Here is a 25,163-nt window from a genome sequence, read left to right as displayed (position 1 = left end):
TTCATCAGCCATACTTAGAGATGCATGATATAGGATCAAGTCTTCCTAAGGCAGCATTTTCTAGGAGTGCTGTTTACCCGCTGTGCCTATCTGAGTCTCAGAGCCTTAGCTGCAGGCTATCTTTTCAAACTAAGTAGACTCCTTATCAAAAATTTTTTTAAAATTTCTTTTTGTTATTAAAATATATCTGTCTCCATTTTCCCGCCACTGCTTTCCCCTGCCCCACCCTCCCTCACCTCCCACCCTCAATCCTTCCCCACTTTGGCTTTGATCCTTTGATCCTTTGTCCATTGATCCTTTCTACATGTTCCTTGACTTGACCAAACTAAGGAGACTCTTAATGACTGTAGGAGGTCCCTCCAGCCATGAAGGATAAATTGAGACTGGCTGAAACCACAAAGTGAGAAGTGAAGTACATATGAGTCACATGATCCTAATTATATTGAACACATAATAATATACAGTGAGGTTTTGATTTAATTTCCAGTTTCTCCACCAACCATTGAGTTCTTAGCAAAGTGTGCCTACAGAACGGTCCTTGTTCTGTTCTCTCTTTGAATGTTGTTCCTCCTAAGGTGTCCAGCTTCTGCTGACTCTTCTTGTGTTTTATGCTGTTCCTTCTTTTTGCAGGGCTGAGACGGTCAGCTTCTTGTACAAACCCTTTATCTTTTTGCAATTTTGATTTTTTTCTATCAATATAATATTTGCCAATGGCATTTCTGAGTAGGTTGCTTTCTTTAGCCTTCATTGCTAAGTATGTACAAGGTATTGGTTTGTGTTGTTTTTGGAGCTCATTAACATTCTGTGGCTCTCGCACTGGGCAACAACCTCTTTGTCCTGCCACTGGGATGGCAGGAAGTGGGTAGTATGGGGATAAGGTAGGAGAATATATTTTGCTCCTTTTGACCAGAAGAGTAACTTTCAGTTCTGATCTAAACTGAAAACAAACTCCTCCCTTAGACAGAAATGTTGCCTTTTCTTTAACTACACATTAATCATAATCTTTGGCTGCAGGCTTTCAGGAGCTTTTCTGATTGACTTGGTCACTAGGGCAGTTAGAGGGGGTTAATAAGTAACTCCTTCTCCTAATCACCTAGGTCCTGAACTAATTGAGGGAGACACATGAGTCAGGGAAATAAAGATCAAAACTCTATTACTGATGGGGTTGATGAACAAAGTCTTAGAATGAGAGTCAAAAGCTGCCTGCTGCCAGTCCAGCCCTTTGAGCAGCTCACCAAAAGGAAAGTTTGAGCCTGTAAGGTAGACACACTACCTAAGCCATTGTCAACCACCTTACCAGGTATTTTATTCCATCACCATGTGGAGGAATAAAGGGGTAGAAGGCATGAAATAAAGATAAATACTTCCTCATGAAAATCAGAGCATCAGTCACTCAAAATAACAATGACTATAACAATGTTTAACAATGGTTTTCAAACTGTAGAAAATAATTTATTCCTTTAAGATAATTATTGTCAAGCACAATTAGGAATTTAAAAAATGAAGAAAGTTAATATATATTTTCCAAGCAATGAATGAAGACGGTAAATGCTGTAATAAATGCATGACATGGTTCCCCCAGTAATGTGTTCAGCTTAAAAATATATGATTAGGGGAGTTAAAGTTTTCATAAGTTGTTACATGCTGTTCATTCCTCATTTCATTCCCCTGTCTTCCACAGAGGTGGAGTGACAGCTCAGTACATGATCGGAGGCTGGAGATACTGTTGACCAGTCTCGCTTGCAGCTTAGAGTAAAAGTGATGTGGGCAACTCCAACCTCATTTTCTTAAAAGGGAATGCCTTGCTCTTCACTTTTTCGCTCCTCCCTGGGCTAACACAGCAGACACCTGTGGTGCCAAGGACCTTTAATAACCTAATGGAGCAGAGCCATCATATTAGCCTAGCCTGGCCAGACTATAAAATGATTGAGAAGTAAGCTTCTACCTTATTTAGGCCACTATATATTTTTTAACAACTTAACATTTATACTAACTAGTGCAAATATTTATGTCTATTTTTAAATGTACTTGTTAAAATATTCAATAGAAAGAAATCTATACAATTAGCACTTATTGAATAGAAGCACCCCCCCCCCCCAAACATATGTCTACCCAAAACCTTTGAATGTGAGCTTGTATGGGAAAAGAATCTTTGAAGATCTACTTGAGGATCTAGAGATGAGATCATCATGGCATGACCATGTGAGCCCTGAATCAAATGACAGAAAAGGAAAGTGCAAAGAGTAGGAGAGGCCATGTGAAGACAGAGTCAGAGGTTGAAGTGATGCATCAGTGAGCCAAGGAAATCCTGGAGCCACCAGAAGCTGGAAGAAGCAGGAGGGATTCTCCCTCTGGAGCTCTCTCACCGCTGATGAGATTGTGCAACATACTCTGTCTGGGAGCATGGCCCAGCCTATACCTTTGAGTTCAGACTTCTGGCCTCCAAAACTGTCAAAGAATAAATTTCTGTTGGTTTTAATCCTCTTCATTTGTGGCAATTTGTTATGGCAGCTGAAACTAATACAGCTTCCTAATAAAACTATATAATGAAGATAAAGAAGTTGGACATGGAGGAATTATAAAAATCATTTCGTGTTTTGTAATGAAATACTGACAGAAGTATAGAGCGCTAATATAAAACTGGCTCATTCATCCCTAAGACATTTTCTGATTTCCTGAAATGTGTCAGGCACTGAAAGGTGCAGGGCATATAAAAATGAGAGAGGCACAGTCCAATCCTTCAAGGAATCCAGAGTCTCCTTAGAAAGGTTATAGACATAGCCTTTGTACATAGACAACAGAGATTCACTTACTAAAACAAACAAACAAACAAACAAACAAATACGATCTCACCTATAAGCAGAACCTAACCAACAATACAAAGATGCAAGGGAAATAAGACCAGCAACACTGAAAGGAAAAGAAACCAACAGAGACAAGAGGGAAGGAGGGATGGGTGGGCAGTGGGGAAAGGAAAGGAAGGGGAAAGTCAAGGAACGTATAGCAAGGACTCATGGACAAAACCAAAGAAGTATTGAGGGAGGGAGGGGGAGAGGGGGCAAGGGAAAGTGGTGGGGGGAAGGCAGAGGCAAATGTATTAAAAAATAATAAAAACAAACAAACAAACAAAACCTTCAGAATTCTAAGTTACTTGGCAGTGGGAAATTCACCACTGAGTTGCTAAACAAGTAAGTTTGACCTCTAAGAAAATCAGGTATACAATTTGTCCCATACTGATAATTCTCTCTGGTCAATATGATAAAAACTGTTATAAAAAAAAGGTTCCTTGTATTTCTAAGCTAACTCCCTTTATAAAAGAATTTCTTTAAATAAAATGTCAATATATTTAGTTAAATGTTTGTTAATAGTTCACGACTTGAGATATATGCTAGAAAGAAAAGAATTTGAAAGCTTTATTCTTAGGAAGTGCTACAACTAAATTAAATAAATTAAAATGGGATAATATTTTACTGTTAGAATAAAAGAACCTAAAGGGACAAACATTTTATGAATATCTTAAGTATCAATTATACTAAAAGTACTAAGAAGTCATACAAATGCTTTTAATCTGATTTTTGTTCATTCCTTTGTGTTCTTTGGAAAAAATGTTTTTATAAAAATTGGTAAAATTAGGGGAATATGGTTTGAATTATTTAATAAATATAAATAATTATAGAAACTAATACTGCTGTTTATAATAATACTTCTTTAGTATTTAAAAAGAAATGCTGTGATTAAATATTTTTCTTGGTTTGCACACGAAAAAGTTTGATCTAACTCCATTTTAAATTTAATACATGTGAATAGAAATTAGCATTATTATGAATCTGGATTCCTGTTTTAGTGTCTTTACAGGTAAATGAAATAACATTCCCTTCTAATCTGTGAAAATCACCAATTTAGGATAAGTTTTTAAAATCTATTAAATAAAGACAATTTTTCTAGAGTAAAAATGAATTGTTCATAATTCCTCCCCACATCCCAGTTTATAAAATACTTTTTTTATATTTGGAAAATCATAAATAAGGGAACTATTTCAAAATTATATTTTTACTGGAACCATTCCTCAGGTTAAAACAACAACAACAAAAATTGGTCCTATGATCACATAGAAAGAATGCATTGAGCTTCACTTCTTGGGCTGCATTTAGACTTTGATATGAGCAATCCAGGATTCTCCCATATTAATTTACTATTAGTATAACAATACAGGGTGTCCTAAAGAATGACTGATTTCCTTCTTGGTATTATAGGTAAAGTAGTAAACAATAGAATCTACTGACTAAGTTACCTCTAAATTTTATTTTTGAACCTAAGACACTTACTAGGTTCTTTTATTGGGGGGGAGGTACATCTTCCTTAAGTATTTCTTTGGTTTTCAATGTGATATAGAAGATGAAAATCTGATTCACTCCCTAGCCACTCCTGATATTTTAGTCTGCTTTCTTTCTTTCTTTTTAAATTTTGACTCGCTTCTAATTTATACACAGTGGTGAACTTGTATGATATTCCCTTTTCTGCTATGCAGTCTTATCTTGACACACAAAATGAGGACTTACTGCATAAGAAATAAATACTGAAAATATGCTTTAAAATACTGGAAGAAAATATACCATACTGCTTTCCTTTAGATGTTGGATTTATGAGTGATTTTTAAAAATCTCCTTAGTGTTTTCTTTCCTTTCCAACTTTCTATAATAAAAACTTTTGATGTTTATTTGCACTTTAATGTATGACTTTATCATACAAATGTAAATGGTGAAAAGAGAGTGCGAAGGTGGGACTGTGGGGGACCTGTCACTTAGCTAAAGTGAGAAGAGCTGAGTAACAGTTCTTCCCACCATCTGTTGGAGAGGTCTGGCATCCCAGGATTCCTTTTGAGGAATCCCACCTAGAGTGCTTATAGGCAAAAGTCTGCTGAGGAGCCCTCGTTCTTCTTACCAATCCACAAAGAAGGCAGGTAAAAAAGAAACCAACTTTTTAACACTTTCTCAATCCAAATTCTTTATCATCATCATCATTATTATTAATCCTCCCCTGAGGATATTTTTCATTGCTTTTAGAGAAAGAAGAAGGGAGAGAGAGAAACATCGATTCAGGAGAGAAGCATGGATTGGTTGCCTCCCATAGGTGCCCAGACTGGGGAAGGAATCAGCCTTTTGATTATAGGATGATGCTCCAACCAACAGCCACACTGGCCAGGGACAAATTCATTTCAAGAAATATTTTCAATGGTGGTGAGAAACTATAGTCCCAATAGGGGGAAAAAAATCAAATGGTATCACTGATGACGTACACAATTTTAGAGTAAGTTTAAAAAAAAGGTGATGAAATTTTTATTTAAGTGCCTATGTATTTACTATGATCTTAAAATGCCATACAGTGATTGCTAACTTATTAGGTACAGATTTGGAATGTATTTGTATGCATTTGTAGATGCATGGCAATTCAATGAATTGTCTTTTTTTGCCACTAAATTCTATAAATAGCTTATCTCAGCAGTATTGGTGTTTTTCATTTTTTTTGTAAATTAATGTTTGAAAATTTATAACCTTTTTAGAAAGAGTAACATTAAATTCACTGTTCTATGAAATCAAAGCAGCCAGGAGTGCTTTTTTATTTTAAACACTATTCAGGTAATGGGAACAACAGAATTGGTTTTGTGTTGTTGTTGCTGGTTTTCACTCTGTCTGAATAAGATTTTTGTTGTGCTAAAAGCACTTTGCTTCTAGGAGTGAATACTCTTTCATATTTTTTTCAGCCAAACTTTCATTTAAAATATATAAGTGGAGAAATATGAAACCAGTAATATTGCTTTCCAGGTGTTCAGTTTCAACTTCAAAATGCAAAAAAGGAAAAATAAAATGGGACAAAAACAAAGTTGCCCTATGTTTTTAAGACTTGAAACATTCACTTATGGAAACACTTGTATTCTCTGACAAATAGAAAAATGTTCTTCCTGGTGAATTAATGTTTGCAATGATATGATATATAGTTCAATCAAATAAGAAATAAGGGCAAACATAGACAAATACTAAAGAAAAACTTTATTGTGCAAACATTCTTAGAAATAACCTTGGAAAACACCTCTGTGAATGTAAATATCTCAGCTTTCTTTATACAAAAGTGTTGTCTCTTGAAGTCAGCAGAGTCAGGAACTCATACATTTCTAGCTAGAATAAGGTATTTTTTAATGATTGCCAAAGCCTCACAGAAAGGTCTATATGATTTCCTGTCTTAATTATTTTAAGCAGGAGTTCCTATTTCCATGTTTAGCTTTTCTGCTGATTAATTTTTAAACACAATTTTCTTAGAGATGACCATTTTTTCAGTTGCAAGTTCTCACTTAACCCCATTTGCTTTTTCAGACCTGCTTTGTAGTAACTGAGCATTTTACATGTTAGTATAACTCGAAATAACCACTTGTGATGTTTCAGTAATAAATACAGATATTTTATCTGTAGCAGGGCTATTTTCTATCCTGGAGTAACTATGCTTAGTTGAAATTTTCTATTTGTGACCTAATGATATCTTTATCTAACTGACTTTCGGGGGCTTTTAAAGGTCAAAAATAATTTGGAATTAAAAACAATTCATATTACTTGACACAGAGGAAATACGTTAATAAAGAGTTAATTACAGCAGTTTGAGCATGTCAAGTAGGATGAAGGCTGTCTGCCCTTGCTGCCTGCAGATGCTGTGGTTTCTCAACCTGCAAAACCAGCCTCATTCATGCCATAACACAGTATGAATCAAACTGCCACTTTTTCCCCAAAGAGTTGTTTAGTAAGCAAGTTCAGTCCAGCCTGGAGATGCAGAATAAGAAAGGAGCCAGCATTTTAATAATTAGTAAATCTGTGTCTGTGGATAAGTCATCTAGGAGAAAGGAGAACAATGGTCTAAAAGTCAAGCCCTTTGGGAATAGACACACCTTCCCTTCATCTTCCTTGAAAATCATAGCCTCACTGTTCCTTGTTACAGCTGTAGGTTTTGTGGTCTATATTATAAAGCTAATATTTTTGCCTCATTTTCATATTATTATAAAATTGAATATACATTTTCAGACTATACGTGCAAACCTCTCATGACTAAGAAGTGCAGTCAGATGAGTGTGAGAACTCAGAAAGTTGCCAGAAGCAGCATATGAAAGCACTCAAGTGGACATCTTTAAGACTCACTATATAAAAGTCAGAACTTTCATGATGCTCTTGTTAGAAACATATCATATATATGCGTAACTGTGTGCAGTGGCCAATCATTAACATTTACTTTTGGAAACGCTAGCATGGTATACTATCGTGATTAGTAGTTCTATTCATTGCACAATTTCAACCACACAGCAGGCAGTGTAACTCCCAACAGAGATACTTATTATCAACATTCAAATCATTTGCATCTCAGTGTTAATAGTTCTTTAGTTCCAAACCTAGTAAGGCAGATACACTGGCTACAAACAGCTGGGACATAGCATGGATATTCTTCATTTGGTGAGGGCAGTCCTGGGTTCACTGTCAAGATTTGGTTGAACTTCATGGGATGATCTGTAAATATTTTATTGCTCTGTATACTATGCTGTCAAAGTTTTTACTTATAGTAATATCAATAAAGTAGATTCTGTAAACAAAAATAACATTTTTACTTTTAAATCAATTTTTCATGATTATTTGTTTAGAAATTTGAGTGAGCTTGGAGTACTATTTAATGATTTTTGCCAGCCTGCTAAAGATCTCCCTGGACTTACCTCAACTAATTATCTCCTCCCTGATACTTCTGAGAGGTATATTCCCATAAAGCAAAATTCAAAAGCAAAAATAAATGATAACAGTAAAGAAATTTTGTTAGTTTGGAATTTGGCCTCAAGCCACAGTAGCCTCAGGCCAAAGTAGGCTATGAGGATTGCTCTTTCTCCCTTATAATGGTCCCTTTTTTAAAATAAGTGTATATTTTCTCCAAGAAGACAAACGATCCAATCAAAAAATGGGCAAAGGACCTGGGCAGATGCTTTTCCAAGGAGGACATACAGAGGGACCAGGGCCATTTGAAAGGATGCTCAGCATCACTAGCCATCAGAGAAATGCAGATCAAAACCACCATGAGGTACCACCTCACACCGGTCAGAATGGCCATCATAAACAGATCAACAAACAACAGGTGCTGGCGAGGCTGTGGAGAAAAGGGAACCCTAGTCCACTGTTGGTGGGAATGCAGACTGGTGCAGCCACTGTGGAAAGCAGTGTGGAATTTCCTCAGAAAGCTGAAAATGGAACTGCCTTTTGATCCAGTGATTCCCCTGGTGGGACTATACCCTAAGAACACCAAAACGCCAATACAAAAGGATCTATGCACCCCAATGTTCATAGCAGCGCAATTTACAATAGCCAAGTGTTGGAAGCAACCTAAATGCCCATCAGTAGATGATTGGACCAAAAAGTACTGGTACATATACACAATGGAATACTATGCAGCAGAAAGAAAAAAAGAACTACTAAACTTCGCGACAGCATGGATTGAACTGGAGAGCATTATGCTAAGCGAAATAAGCCAGGGGGTGAAAGACAAATACCATGTGATCTCATCTATAAGCGGAACCTAACCAACAATACAAAGATGCAAGGAAAATAATACCAGCAACACTGAAAGGAAAAGAAACCAACAGAGACAAGAGAGAAGGAGGGAGGGGGGCGGGGAAAAGGAAGTGAAGGGGAAAGTGAAGGAACATATAGCAAGGACTCATGGACAAAACCAAAGGGGAAGAACTGAGGGAGGGAAGGAGGGAGGGGGCAAGGGAAAGTGGTGGGAGGGAGGCAGAGACAAATGTATTTGAAAAAATAAATTAAAATAAAATAAAAAAATAAAGCTATGTATTAGGTTTGAAAAAAATAAAAATAAATAAAAAATATGTGTATATTTTAAGTATTTATTTATTTTTAGAGAGAGGAGAAGGGAGGGAGAAAGAGAGGGAGAGAAATATCAGTGTGTGGTTGTCTCTGGAGCACCCCCTACTGGGGTCCTGGCCTGCAATCCAGGCATGTGCCCCGACTGGGAATCGAACCAGTCACCTTTTGGTTCACAGGCTGACACTCAATCCACTGAGCCACACCAGCCAGGGCTAAAATATAGTTTTTATTTTTGACACTATTACAGATGTCCCCTAGTTTCCCCTTCTTTTTTCCCTTGCACCAAGCCCCTGCCCTGCCCCCCTGGTCTTCATCACATGGGCTTTGCATATAAACATATATGTTCTTTGGCTAATCTCTTCTATTCCCCACAACACACCCCTCCTCTCTGAGATCTGTCATTCTGCTCTATGTTCCCATGCCTCTGGTTTTATTTTGTTCTTCAGTTTATTTTGTTCATTAGATACAACATGTGAGTGAGATCCTATGGTATTTCTCTTTTTATGACTGGCTTATTTCGCTTAACATAACATTCTCCAGGCCTCTTTAAAGGCAGCCTTAGGACTCCAGTGGGCACTAAGGGGAATGGAGAGAAAGCCCAGCAAGAGGACCCTGTTAGCTATGTTGTGTGTTGCTGAAGTAAACTTGTCCTTGTGCTATAGACTTAAAGAGAGGGTAGGGGGAGAGGGCAGACCCACCCACCTTGCCCTTCCCACCAGTGAGCGAATTGGAAGCAAGAGAGAGGCCTGTGGTGAACTGTAGCCTCTTGAAAAACTTTGACCATGGTAAAAGCAGCTTAATCAATATCCTATGCTCTTACCAGCACAATCAACCCTCTTTCCTAAAGTGGCATGAAGAGTGTGAATGTGGACACCTAAGCAGCAACTTAAAGATTTCAAGTATTTGAATATATTTCCTAAAGAAAGGAACATACTGTTGTCTTCTTGTTTTCTGTTAGATAGATCTTTGATAAAAAGAGCCTTTTGGGGATTCCCAAGTCACTTAAAAATAAACCCACCATTTTCTGAATCCTTAGGGACCAGTGGACAAGACTAAGCACACATTCTTTATGGTGAGTCTCTGGCACTAACCCAAGCTCTGGTGAGCAAGGCTGAGGCATGGAGTTCTACAAGGACTCCTGTGCAGTCAGAGAAACGTCTGACTGCTCTGCTGTAGGCCTGCTCCCAAATTTTTGCTTTCAGAATTGCTACTTCAGTAGTTAGAAGGGCAAAAGATAGGTTTAAGAAAAATAGCACCAAGGGTAAAAGAGTCTTTCTCCTTTATCCTTAGAACTTATCTTACCTGAGCCACTCTGTCCTGGGCCACTTGGCATTGAAGTAAATGAGTGTGTATAAGTGTGTGTATTGGATGGCATTTTAAAATAAAAATCAAATGAAAGGGTACACTCTGTATGAAACAAAAAGAAGCAAAATTAAGATCCCCATAGAACCCTGAAGATACCAGAGTCAAAGCTGCTTAGTTTATGTGATTGATCATGATGATAATTTTTTATCTAAAATGAGGTGAACCTCTGAATACTTCAAAGGCATCACTCCATTATCTAAGTTTCATGAGCAAGGAGTCTACACAAAATCTGTTCCTAATAAGTTTCGTATGGAGGATGAAGTTGGTGGTTATAGGTAGGGAGTAACCAGGTAGCCAGGGACAGAACAGGAGCAAAATCCTAAAAGGCTTAGACATTATTGTGAAGACAAAGTGTTCTCTGTCTCGATGATATTTCACAGTCCACTAGAGCTTTAGACAGAGGTCCTGCTGCCCAATTATCTTGTGTCTATGTTAGCATTACTTTACTCTAAAACAAAATCTCAGTTTGAGCAGACCATCTTCTCCCCTCCTCTGAAGGAGGCATATTACCTACGAAGGGTGAGACGAAAAGTGATTATGTCAGGATTCCAAAGAAACTGTTAGAGATTCGCAGTGGGCATTGTGGGTAAAAGCTGAGGAGACAGAGCAAGTGCTGAGCTGAGGCCATGAGTTTATAAGGAAGTCAATTTATGCATCACTTGGTAGAGACCAGAAGGCAGATTCTCAAAAGGTTGGGATTTCATTGCAAAGGTACAACTAGTGGTACCAGGGCACTTAGTTTATGATTTTTACTAATATTGAGGATTTAAACCATATTTTAGAGCAATTACTCCAGCAGTGGTATGAAAAATCCTGTCCCTGCCAGTGTAGAAATACTAGAGGCCAAAGCCACAGCTCAGGTTTACCTGTCTGAGATTTGGACCTACAAGGAATGATGGTAGAGATGAGAAGAGGTCTATTTGACTGTAACTTTCATATATAATTGAACAGGAGGCTTGGAGAAGTAAGAAAAATGGAAGCTGCCTCCCAGGTTTTTGACCAGGTGAATAAGGATGCCAACGTCCAGGCTTCAGGAAGAAAGTGATGAATTTAGTTTTGGATTTGCTGAATTTGAGGGGTATCCTTGAGAAGATACCTGGTAGGTAGTTGGACATATAGGTATGACGTTCAGGAGAAAAGTGTAGGACAGAGTAGTAGCTTGGGATCATTGTGTACTGGTAATTTAGTATATTGGCGATTGAGATTTAGATGTTTATCCAAGGAATGTGTAATATGAGGAAAAAGAGGATCAAAAGTGAATTCCACTTCCGGCCAAGATGGAGACACAGGTAGATACACTTTGCCTCCTTGCGCAATGAAAAGAAGGACAATAACAAGTTTAAAAACAAGAAATTGCCAGAGCTGCCAGAAAACTGAACTGTATGGAAGTCTGACAACCAAGGAGCTAAAGAAGAAACATTCATCCAGACCAGTAGGAGGGTGGAGATGGGCAGTAAGGGCAGAGAGGATGTGTGGCATGGCCATGGCTGGAGGACCAGTCAGTCCCATATTTGCATGCAGATAAACAGGGAGGAACAGCTGAAGAGCGAGAAAGATGAAGCAATCGAAGGTTCCAGTACAGGATAAGAAAACCTCAAAACCCCTGGCTGTAAAAACCTGTGGGTGTTATGGCAGCAGGAGAAACTCCCAGACTCACAGGAGAGTTTGTTGGAGAGACCCACAGGGTCCCAGAATGTACACAAACCCACCCACCCAGGAATCATCACTGGAAGGGCCCAATTTGCTTCTGGGTAACAGGGGAAGTGACTGAAAGTGGGACAAGAGCCAAGAGGGCAGTATTATTACCTCTCAGACCCCTCCCCTACATACAGCATCACAATGCAGCAACTGAGGTTGCCCCACCCTGGCAAATGCCTAAGTCTCCACCCCTTCCAATGTAACAGGTACACTGAAACAAAGAAATATGGCCCAAATAAAAGAACAGATTAAATCTCCAAAAATAGAACTAAGCAATGAAGAGATAGCCAACCTATGAGATTCATGTTCAAAACACTGGTAACCAGCATGCTTACAGAAAATGTTGACTATGGTCACAAAATGGAGGGAAAAATGAAGGTTATGCAAAGTGAAATAAATAAAAATATACAGGGAACAAATAGTAAAGGGAAGGAAACTGGGACTTGATGATGGTGCAGAAGGAAAAAGTAAACATTCATCTGGAACAGAGTGAAGAAACAGGAATTCAAAAAAATGAGGAGAGGCTTAGGAACCTCTGAGACAACTTTAAATGATCCAACATCAAAATCATAGGGGTTCCAGAAGGAGAAGAGGAAGAGCAAGAAATTGAAAAGTTATTTGAAAACATAATGATGGAGAACTTCCCCAATCTGGCCAAGGAAATAGACTTCCAGGAGATCGAGGAAGCTCAGAGAGTCCCAAAGAAGTTGGACCCAAGGAAGCACACACCAAGGCACATCATAATTACATTACCCAACACTAAAGATAAGGAGAGCATCTTAAAAGTAGCAAGGGAAAAAGAGACAGTTACTTTCAAAGGAGTTCCCATAAAACTATCAGCTGATTTCTCAGGCAAGAAGGGGCTGGGCAGAAGTATCTGAAATCATGAAAGACAAGGACCTACATCCAAGATTACTCTATCCAGCAAAGCTATCATTTAGAATGGAAGGGCAGATAAAGTCAAGTTAAAGGAGTTCATCATCCCTTATTATGTGAAATCTTACAGTGATTTATCTAAGGAAAAGAAGAAGATGAAAAACTATGAACAGTAAAATGACAATAAACTCACAACTATCAACGACTGACCCTTAAAAAAAAAGCAAACTAAGAAAACAACTAAAACAGAAACAGAATCACAGAAATGGAGATCAGAGGGGAGGGGGAGGGGGGCAAATGGAGGAAAAGGTACAGGGAATAAGAAGCATTAAATAGTAGGTACAAAATAGACAGGAGGTGGTAAAGAATAGTATAGGAAATGGAGAAGCCAAAGAACTTATTATGTACAACCCATGGACATGAACTAAGGGGGGCAGGGAATGCTGGTGGAGGGTGCAGGGTGGAGGACAATAAAGGGGATAAAAAATGGGATAACTGTAATAGCATAATCAATAAAATATATATATATATATTTTTTTTTTTTGTAAAGAGTGAATTCCTGGGGAAAACCATTGTTCGTAGCCAAGAGGGGATACAGACACTTTTTAAGGAAATAAAGAAATTGGGTTGTCATGGAAATCTCTGGAACAAAAGACTTTTGAAAAAGATAGAGTGCTCAAGAGTATTAGTCACTAAGTGAGATAAAGACTAACACTGGCTGAATCTGGAAATTAGTAAGAACGGCTTTATTTTGTGGTGGTGGCAGAAGTCAGTTTCCAGTGGGTGTAATGAAGTGGTGAATTCAGGTTGCTCTTTCAAAAGCAGCGTTTACGAAAGTTAGAGCAGAGTTACTCTGCAGCTTGAAGGGACTTTAGGGTCAAAGGAAGATTTTCTGTAAGATGGGAAAGATGAAGTACTTTTACTTAGGGAGGGGAAATCAGTAGGGAGAGAACCTTAAAGATAAGCAATAGGGCAAAATTGATGCCACAGAAATTAAACCAGAGTGAGGGTCAGTAGAGAGATTAGGTTTAGACTAAAGGGGGTGGGAGTAGGTAGGAGAATTAAAAATTTTAGAAATACAACCCAGTTTGTTTGGATTTCAGTCAGAGGTATGATTTCCTCATTGTCCACTTAGGATGGATGTGTTCCCAGCTGTATTTGTGTCTTCTCTCATACCAGCTCAGGAATGGTGGGACTAATGCTATATGTGTACATTTGATCTGTGGCTGAACTCTAGCCATTTTTCTTTTTGGGAGCAATCTTTCTGCAGAAAACATCTGTCTTCCTGTTTGTCCCCACCACACAGAAAACTTGCCTTGATTCAACATTTCCTTGATCTTGGTTGTGTGTTGGCCTCATTTTGAGGTTCACCATTATAAAGTGCCTGTGGCTAACAGACATAAAACTATGTCCTCCAACCTGACCTCTTTACTAATAAAGATGGTACTTTGAACTCTGTTATTCCTTTCTTTCATTTTTATTGGACTAGTATTAGCAGGGAGAGAAGAGTGTTATCTATGTGCCAATTAATCATTTACTCACAACGGGAAATGATGACTGGGTGAGATGACAGATGCCAGTGGCTCCCTACAGTCTACTCATACATTGTAATGGGACATGGTGCCCAGATGGAGGCGATGTTTCCCAGATGCCTTGCAGCAAAATGTGGCCATAAGATGCAGACCCCAAGTGAAAAGTGACCAGAAGTGATGAGTACACCTTCCACCTACCTGCTTAACAGAAAATTACTTTCTCTCTCTCCTGTCTGAAGACTGGACTTGGCTATGAGCCAGGGAGACTATGCAGTGAAGTAATGAATCCCAGGAAAAAGCAGAGGGTCAGTAGGGAGTCATTCTGAATTGCCAAATGTCCTAGTAGAGCAGACTTGGCCCACTAGGTTATTTATTCCATGAATAAACACTTGTCTCATTTAAGTTATTGTGTATTAGGAGCTCTTTCTTGTTGCAGCTTAGTCTTTACCTTAAAAGCCAGGATCAAGTCATTTGGGCCTTAAACGTTCAATATTATTAGACCCAGAGAGGTAGATTGAAGTCGAGCTCCTAAGGTCTTTTGCTATGAACTAAACCTGTGGGATATAGGTACTATTGTTCTGAAGAGAAATGCATGGCATAGTTTCTAATATAAAAGAATGTGGCATCTGTGGATATATTATTAATAGGTTCCAAGAATGGTAGGTAAGACAAAAATCTCTGTGTTGGTTGGTACCAGAATGTTGGTGCATTCTGGTACCTACCAGAATGGTGGCAAAATAAACATATACATGCTCTAATTCTGTTTGTCTACCAATTAGTTTTCAGTTACATTAGGAAAGTTTAAAGGAGGAAATTTTTCTGGGCATTACAAACAGAACAGCAAGCACGAAATGAGCAAGCTCAGGGCTGGAAGAGTGGTGTGCTCAGCACACAGTTGGTAAGGGACAGTAATAGGCAGTGAGCTTGGACAGAGTGGCAGGTCCTAGTAAATCAGGGAAGGAGTTTGGATTTTTTTAGGTATGATGTAAGCCATTAGAAAGTTTTGAAGAGTTGATAGGTATAAATATATCTGTCTTTCTAAAATTCCACTATGGCAATGGATGAGAAAGAAGCAAATATGTGTTAGGAGACATCTAGACAGTGGTTCAGATCCTTCGGGCCATCTGGAGATTTTAACTACAACAAGTTCACCTTATCAGTAGTGAAGGAATAAATGCACGAGTTGAAACTAATGAACTCAAGCTATCAAAGATTTTCTTCTATCTGGCTCTGAGTGGCCAGAACATCCCTTCACTCCCAAGCTTCTTATTGCTGCTGTTTGGTCCTGACATGCCTTTGTCAGAAGTGAACTCAGCAACCCCAAATAGGGCTATTGACCACAGCTGCTTACTCCTGGGAACATGTCAACAAAATGCATATCTAGATTCCAGTTAATCAAATGAAACGCCAGTCAGCATTTTGGTTTAGTGCTTCCAAACAGAGTTTCTGCCAAATCCAGTCAGTATTGTGGGTTGTTCCAGAGGCTTCCGCAGCTGCTTAACCCTGGTGAGACTTCTTTAAAAAAAATTTGTTTGTTTTTGCTGATTTTTTTGAGAGAGGGAACATTGATTTGTTGTTCCACTTATTTATACTTTTTTTTTTATATTTATACATTTGTTGCTTCTTATACGTGCCTTGACTGGAGACTAAACCAACAACCTTGGCCTATGCGGACAATGCTCTAACCAACTGATTTACCTGGCCAGAGCTGAGACTTCTGCTTGAAGAGCTGCAGACAGTTCACTCATGGGAGAACTTCTGACATTAATTCATCAATGTGCTGAAAGAGAGAAAATAACAAAATTGGTAAGAGAGGGGTCCCTTTTGATTGGCACAGGGGTGAGGTACCAGGGAACTGGAGCAGATGACAACCTAAAAGAGCATTCCAAAATGGATAGAAAATTGTTTCTTTTTTTCTTGATGATTTAGCCCTCTTCCTCTAATCTTTATGTCTGTTATAATTTGGACCAACTCCTTTAGACACAGGTGGGTGCTTAGGCAGCAGGAAGCAACCTGGAGATCCCATACCCCCGTAATATTGAAAAAGGTACTGCCCACTGCAGCCAAACTAGCCAGATCTCCTCAATCCAAAGAAAGACTCTTCTATCTGTGTGCAAGCATTCTCTCAAATGAAACACTGTATATATCTTCTCCAACTAGGAATATTAATGTGGTGATCCTTGCGTGTGTATGTGTCTGAAAACAAAGTTGTCTGCTGAGAATGAGGGTAGTAGAGAGATGGCAGGGACTTGCTAAAGAATAGAAGGTGGTTGGAAAGCTGGTGTGAGGATTTAGAGAAAGTGCTGAGAGGCCCTGAGGACCAGGTGAGGACAAAGGACACAGATGTAGGCACAGCAGCTGCACTGCTGTGTGGTTTCCCAGATGGAATCTGCAGTCTTCCAATAAGGGGGAGGAGCCATGGTTGTGCAGAGCGTGGGTGGAAGTTTGCCTGGATAGTGGGGCAGAAAGACTAGAGTTCAGAGGGGTGATGGGGCAGAAAGACCAGAGTTCAGAGGATTGACGGTGACAGTGTCTTTGAGCGAGGGAGAAGACAGTCTAAGCTGGGCCAGAAGTGAAGGAGGTGTAATGGTATTTCTCTCAAGAGTTCACAGAACCAAAAAGCAAGTGAAGGGAGAACAAGAGGGAGGGAGGTCAGAAGAAGAGCAGTCTCTGGAGTCTAACCTAGACGAGGGAAGTTCTCCTCTGGGTTAACTGAACAATCAGAAAGGTGATACCCTGCCACTATCACCCTGTGTTTGTCTGTTCGCATGCTAATAAGAGAATGCCACAGGCTAGGAGGCTTATAAACAACAGGAAGTTAGGGTTGACCAAAAAGTTTGTTTGATTTTTTCCCACAAGATGGCTCTAGCAGCATTTAGTTGTTTTTAACTTCATTCAAAGCAATTTTGTGACAGCTGTCATATCTGCATGAGTTTTGATCTCACTTATAAGTGGAACCTAATCAACAATACAAAGATGCAAGGAAAATAAGACCAGCAACACTGAAAGGAAAAGAAACCAACAGAGACAAGAGGGGAGGAGGGAGGGGGGTAGGGAGAAGGAAGGGAAGAAGAAAGTGAAGGAACATATAGCAAGGACTCATGGACAAAACCAAAGGGGAAAAGCTGAGGGAGGGAAGGAGGGAGGGGGCAAGGGAAAGTGGTTGGGGGGAGGCAGAGACAAATGTATTTGAAAAAATAAATTAAAATAAAATTTAAAAAAATAAAAAATAAAAAATAAAAATTGATGAATTTTTGCATAGCCATTTTAATATTGAGGATGGAAGAAAATAAGCAACATTTTTGATATATTTTACTTTATTATTTCAAGAAATGTAAAAACACAACTGAAACATAAAAAATAATTTGTGCAGTATATGGAGTAGGTGCTGTGACTGATCTAATGTGTCAAAAGTGGTTTACGAAGTTTTGTGCTGGAGATTTCTTGCTGGATGATGCTCCACGGTTGGGTAGACCAGTTGAAGTTGATAGTGATCAAATAGAGACATTAATTGAGAAAAATGAACATTATACCATGCAGGAGATGACTGACATACTCAAAATAACCAAATCAATAAAATTATTGGTGAAAATGAAAAATGTGTCTTTTATTTTATGGAAAAATAAAACGGCCTTTTTGGCCAACCCGGTATTTCTCATGGTTCTGAAGGCTGAGAAGTCCAAGATCCAGATTTGATGTCTGGTGAGGGCTCCTTGCTGTGTCCCCACAGGGTAGAAGAGAGGTTAGAGAACTCTCTTTATAACGGCAAAAATTCCATTAATGGGGGCTCCATCCTCATGAACTCACCACCCCGCAAAGGTCACACTTCCTCATATCATCATATCAGGACTTCCAGTTTCAACATAAGAGTTTGGGGGGACACCCAACAGAAGAGTTTGGTTCTGACCACATGCCAGAGTTTACTGGAAGCATGCCCTCTGGCAGGGATTACACTTAAAAGGCTTTACAAGCACCCCCCTCATTTGCTCTCCACAACTCAGTGGTGTGGGTTTTACAGTGGGACTTCACATACTTTGCACAGAGTTATGCATAAACTATAGACTGGGTAGAACAGTGGCAGACTCTTCTCCCCTGTGTTCAACCCTTATACAAAACTGCCATCTCATCAAGAGGTGAAACTATCAAATATTGTTAACAAAAATTGTGCTTTGCAAATTATTATTAAACATGAAGTCATTCACAGATAATTTTTGAACTTGGGAATAATATGTGAATCACACTTGTTGATTCACTTTTTTCTTAACCTTGTGTTAAACACCTGTAGTGTATCAGGCAACTCACGGCCCAGATCCTGACACAACATAAACTATAAATTAGTATTACCATCACCATATGAAATAGCCTCTATTTAGCAGCAAAGAAAATTTTTTAGAATGTTGCATGATATTTATTAGAATATTGTAAGTAACTCTGAAAAGTCATTGTGCTCTAAGTTTTAAGAGTTCCTTTTCTTACAGCTATATAGTCAGTGCTATCTGAGATTTGACCTTTCTCATTCTTCTGAAATGTACTCATAATAGTTCTGATGTATGCCAAACCTCCATTTACATTCAGTGCCTTTTGTGTAATGTTTCTTGATTTTTCCCTGTTATTATTTCTAGCGTTTTATTTCTTGTTGTTATTCTTCTTTATGTCATCTCTTATGCTGCACTCTTGGAGAAAAACATTCTGGAATATTCCAACTGAAACTGAACACAGGTCCAGCTGCCTGCTACTACTAAAGCCAATAATCAAGAGGCAGGTGCTGCTGTAAAAAAAATGATTTATTTTCAGGTGCCAGCCACCTTGAAGATGGGGGACTCACATTTCAAAGCCCTTCTGCTGGAAAGATGGGGACTCATGTCATAAATCTCATCTCCTGGGAAGATGGAGAATTCATGTCTCAAAGCCCATCTCCACATCTTAGTGGAGGTAGAGGTTTCTTATAAGGAGGAAGAGGGGAACAGAACAAAGAGATCAAGGGAAAAGGTTGAAAGTTCTCTATGTGCTGATTACCACAGTTCATTACGTTAAAGGCAAGCGATAGTCCAGTGTACATCATCCTGGTTTAGTCATCATGGATTTACATCATCCTGGCTCCATGGATGAAGGTCAGCAAATCTCCTGAGATGCCTGAAGATCTGATTCTTTATCTTTTGAAATTAACTCCCAGGACTCTTACACAAATATGCTGTTCATCTGCAAACTACATATTAGTCAGAGTCAGCACTTAGAGAAAAAAATGTCAAAAGAATGGTGGAGTGGGTTACAATTTCCCACCGATATAATTTTCCACTGTTTCACAACCATTTAGAAAAAAGGCTTTCTGATGTAGATAGAGTGTAAAAACAAACCAAACAAACAGTAAATCCCCCATACTTTCAGATCATTAAACAGAAAAGCTTTTTGATAAGAAAATATGGACATTTTACTTTGTCCTATGAACCATCAGTCTGTTCTCAGAATCTGTCCCTCACTTTGGCACCTTTATTTCCATAAATATATGATAAAGATTCTTTTCTAAACTAGAAAAGTTTAAGATTTGAGGGCTTTACTGGATAAATTACTCTGGAAAAGTTAAAACTTACTTTCTGTGGAGGATAAAATTGAAAATTTGAAAATTATATTTTCTTGAAGAAAATAATTACAGACTGTTCTGTTGAGGGAGAATGGTTTACACATTCTTACTCAAGCCCTTTCATCCTAGAAATGAAGAAAAGATTATTGAACTTGGAAGAGAGATTATGGAGGAGGAATAAGGATAATATTTTGATATATCATATAATGTATTTTTCCTTTTATAACATCTTACAACTGAAGACCTTTTGCCATTATAACTAGATTAAAAAAATCCATGATATTACCCTGAAGAAAGGAGGAAAAGGGATATAGACTAAGGAATCAACTAAGTTTATAAATGGATTTTAACATAACAGTATAAACAGAGTTTTCTGATGACTACGATGGGATTCTCTCAAGTATTATAGCACTGCTTTACCCCATTCTCACCCCAATTCCTGGGCATGGAGTTCCTTCCATCAAAACATGCTCTGCTTCAGAGGACATGCTTCCATTCCATCAGAAGTGTGGGCATTATTTCCCAGTTAATTCCTGCTAAGACTCAATCAGAGAAGCATATAGGGGCCCAATTGATTGACTTTCCTCTAAAAGAGAAAGTTAACCTAGAGCACAGAAATGAATATTATCTTCAAGTCATGCGTACAATGCAATATTATCTCTAAGTTATTAAAAGTAGCTGACACTGGCAAAAGCATTTTACAGAGGTTACCTTGTGTAATCCTCACAACCATGCTGGCGTGTTCTTATTCCAATTTTACACATGAGGAAACTGAGGCATAGAAGGCTAAAAAACTCGGCCAGAGTCAGTCACTTATTTAGTGAATGGCAGAGTTAGGATTCAAACCCAAGCCCATAGTTTTAATCATGCTGTTTATACATTTTTGCCCCTAGTTTTGGGGATATTGTAAAGTAAATAAATATTTCATAAATGAGTGAATGAAGAATTAATGAGTAAGAGAGGTAGAGAACACATGAGTGAGTCATGTCTTACATGAGTTGAGCTTAAGAAGTATATACAAGTTCTGGCACAAATAACACCCCTTTTTATTATAAACTCTTTTTTTACAAAATCATAAGCATGTAACTCTGTAACATAACACTATCACATTCAAGCACACCATATGACATTTTAGGTGAAGTGTTCATATTAAAACTATGAATTATTACACCATATTATTATCCTACTAACCACACTCAAGCAGGCCTTACTTCTGCCAGACCCTGTAGTTTATCTTCATCTTTCCATTAGCTAAGTTATTCATCAGAGACTTCCTGAAGAAATTGAAGTATATTTTGTGCAATTTTGAGTTTTGAATAGGAATAGAAAGGCCGACTTAAAAGATTTAAAAGAGGAAATTATTCTGTATATAAAGGATAACATGAAAAAGTCATAATGAAGGAAATAGAAAAATAGAGCTAAACATTCCTTTGAATTGAAAGTCACATGAGACTGGAAACAGGCTGAACATCCCTTGCCTGGGTAGGTTACCTGAATGTGTGCAAATAAGGAATCATCTAAACTCAGTGAGGGGATGACATAGACATTTCAAAGATGGTAGACAGGAAAAAGGACCAACACAGAAGCTGGAGAAACATCTGGCCCTCTTATCTCTTCACTATTCTTAGTCCCATTAGACTTGGTTGAACAGTGATTTCCCTTCTGTTTTGTGAGAAGAAGGATTCGTTAAATGGTGTCTGTGTACAAAGTCTGGTGTGTCAAGCTGAAGCAGGGATGAGGCACACCTTAGGCACTTGTTTCTTCCCTAGGCTCCCACAAGAGGAGCCCCAGACTTCTCCCCAGGATTTTTGGCATGAATGCCAGGAGTGGGGTTGTGTGGTTGGGAGGTCTACAGTCCCTCTGTCTTTGAAGTAGTAATGGTATCTGGTGTACCTGAACACACAGGAAAGACTGATCTTTGCTGCATGGAATGATGCTTGAGTGCTGATCTGGGTGAAATTACAGCTGTGCCCACTTTACTTTAATCTCCCAGCATTTCAGAAATAAGTCCTACTTTAGTATACTTGTATCCTGCTTGTTCTAATCCATTGTGGGCATTTGTGTTGTATAATTAAGGCTATTATTAGTGTTCTTAGTTCACCAGACAGTTAATAATAAAGCCCTGAAGAGAAATTCAAGGAGAGCAGATGATAATAGAGAGACATTCAAGAAGCTCATGAGCATTTACCTGCATGATCATTATATTTATTTCCCTTGACCTGTTGCCTTGCACATAAACTCAGAATTTGTCTAATATATATTTTAACTATCAACATAATTCCTGTATTTATTATAAACATTGATTGTTACTTGACCTCTGCATGAATACTAGTCTTCTAAACTCTATTTAATAAGCACTTTATCCTCTGTAGAGAAAGATAATGCAACCAATTACCTTTATAAGATTTATTCTGGCTTTTATATTTTGCTCTTTTGGGAACAAAAATTACATAAAAAATTACTCTGATGAAGAAAAAATTCTGCTACGCACTAGCAACTTCTTGTAATTTTTTCTGAGATTTAGGGATCATGTTGCAGAGTTCAAATAGAAGTTCAAAGCTTTTTCCTGGAAAGGTGGAAATTTATAATGTTTTGGGAGTAATTTGCTTCAATCATTGAGTTATCATTCTCAAATTTTAGTGTGGATAGCAACCACTCGGGCTACTAATTAAACTTCAGATTCTGAGGTTCCATTTTCTGATATTTTTATTTCAGTAGGTCTGGGACAAGGCCCAAAGTCTGCCTTTGGAAGAAGTGCTCCAGATGATTCTGACACACGTGGCCCATGGGTTGTACTTGAGAAATTCTAGAATACATTCATGGGTATAAAATCTTTTGAGCGAAGTGCCCGATGGGTTTCCCTGGAGTGGTGAAACCTTGGAGAATTTCCACTTAGCCCAGAACACTTCATTTCCACAGGTGCAGAGCTGTTGGTAGTGAGTGAGTGGAGATAATCTACTTAAATTGGGAGGTGAGGAGGTAGATAATTAGCAGCACTTGGGTCCTTGCACAGTTATTCCGGCTGTGCTACTGTTTATATTTTGGAAATTCCACCAGCTCCTCTGATACCTTAAGTAACTTTCAGAAGACAGCTTGCTGTTCTTGCATTCTGTAAGCCTTTTAAAAACATGAGTAACAAGTTCTGCATATTCAACTGTTGAGAAATTACCTTGACAAACATGTTCCATGTTTTAATTATAGATATTTCTTTTCATTACCTGTTCTTCCTGCTATATAGCATCACATATACTGAAGAAAAGATAATCAAGTTGTCTGAATTCAAGGCAGTTTTTCCAAATTAAAAGAGTTGTTCTTGTAATATGTACAGATATAGACTATTTGTGGAGTAGTTTCTTTTAAAGGGAATTATGTAAGGAGGACACTATTGTCCCCTTGGTCTCAACAATAGTGGGTGAATGCAGAGTGATCTTCTCTTCCACTGACGACTCCTGTGAATGGCCCTGCCTACAAGTCATGTAGATAGGCAGAGATGTATTGCTGGATTTGGTATTGAAGGTGTGGGCTTGAGGTCTGGCCCTGCATGACACAACCACGAGCCTTAGTAGTTAGAGATGACGCCTGTCTGATCCCTTGTGACTGAGGCGGGGGTCAGGCACTGAGCACTTTGGAAGACAATGACAGTGATGTAGGTGGGGAGATGCAGGTGAGCTCACTGTGTAGTTCTAAGTTTCATGTGAGATAGCACTAGTAAACGTTATTCAAGAGTGAAGTGTCCTGCCCAGGTAGCTCAGCTGGTCAGAGCATCATCCTTATATGCCAAGATTGGGGGTTCGATCCCCGATTAGGGCACGTACAAGAATCCACCAATGAATCCATAAATAAGTGGAACAACAAATCAATGTCTCTCTCTCGAATCAGTCAATAAAATTTAAAAAAATTTTAAGAATGTAGTGCCACATGAATGTAAATTACTATTTTGTTTCTCATTCCCTATCCTTGTCTGCTCATGGAATTCAAGTGTCCTGAGGGATCTGTTTGAAGGTCCTTGTAAATATAGATCTTCCTCAAACATTGGACATAATATTTAAAGATCAGAAATAACCACATATCTATCAAGGGGGGAAATGATTAAATAACTATGGTACTTCTATATACAGGAATTCATAATAATAAATAATGACAATAAAAGATTTTGAACACTTACTGGGTACCACAGATGATTGTAAGTGCTTTGTTTATACATTAAATTGTTTAATTATTAAAACACCTTATGAAATAACTGAAAAACAACAAGGTTAAGTAATTTATCCAAAGTTTCAGAGCTACTCAGGGATGGAGTTGGGATTTGAACCCAGGTGGTTTGGTGCTTGGTGCCCGCACTTCACGTTAGTCTTTTTGACTGAATAACTAAGAGGCTCTGTATGTGGTACAAAGAAGTGCTCTCCAGGATGCTATGAAGAGCTGATTGGTACCATTTCTGAAAAGAAGGAAGGAAGGAAAGAAGGTAGGAAGGAAATCCCAGTCATAAACATAGGTGCATGTGCACAGAGAATCTCTGGAAAGATGCATAACAAGTGATAACTGTGGCTGTATCAGGGCAGCTGGAGAACAAGACCCAGTCTTCACTATAAACCTCCCTGTGTCTTTTGATTTTTGTTCCATGTGCATACATTATCAATTTAAAATGTAGATTTTTTTATTGTTTTTTAAGATTTCATTTTTAGAGAGAGGGGAATGGAGGGTGAAAGAGAGGGAGAGAAACATAGATGTCTGAGAGGAACATTGATTGGTTGTCTTTTGTACGTGCTCCAACCAGGGATCAAATGTGCAACCCAGGCATGTGCACTGACCAGAAATTGAACTGATGACCTTTTTCACTTTTGCGGGATGACACCCAACCAACTGAGGCACATCAGTCAGGGCAAAAGTAGATAGATTTTAAAACCTTATGAATGTTTTATAATGAATCCTTCTAAAGCACATAACAACCTTGGAGTGCCATTGCACCTCCCAGTTGATAAGTCTGAAGTCACAGGTTGACAGTGAGTGCCACAGGACCTCACTACAGAGTAATGACCTCAGGTGTCTTTGTGTGTATGTGACATGCAGCAGGACACAGCTAGGAAGAAAGCAGCCTGCCCCCAACAGACTTGTCCTGGAAGCCCCTCCCAAGCCACCCAAAAGGGCCTCCTCTGGGCCTCCAGCCCAGCCAGCATAGGAAGATAAAGAGGAACGGATCACCCAGTGACAGGCACA

This window comes from Pteronotus mesoamericanus, unplaced genomic scaffold (assembly GCF_021234165.1).
Source record: "Pteronotus mesoamericanus isolate MK-2021 breed Mesoamerican mustached bat unplaced genomic scaffold, CSHL_Meso_final scaffold_54, whole genome shotgun sequence".
In the NCBI taxonomy this organism is placed as follows: Eukaryota; Metazoa; Chordata; class Mammalia; order Chiroptera; family Mormoopidae; genus Pteronotus; species Pteronotus mesoamericanus.
Note: the sequence above shows the minus strand (reverse complement) of the source record.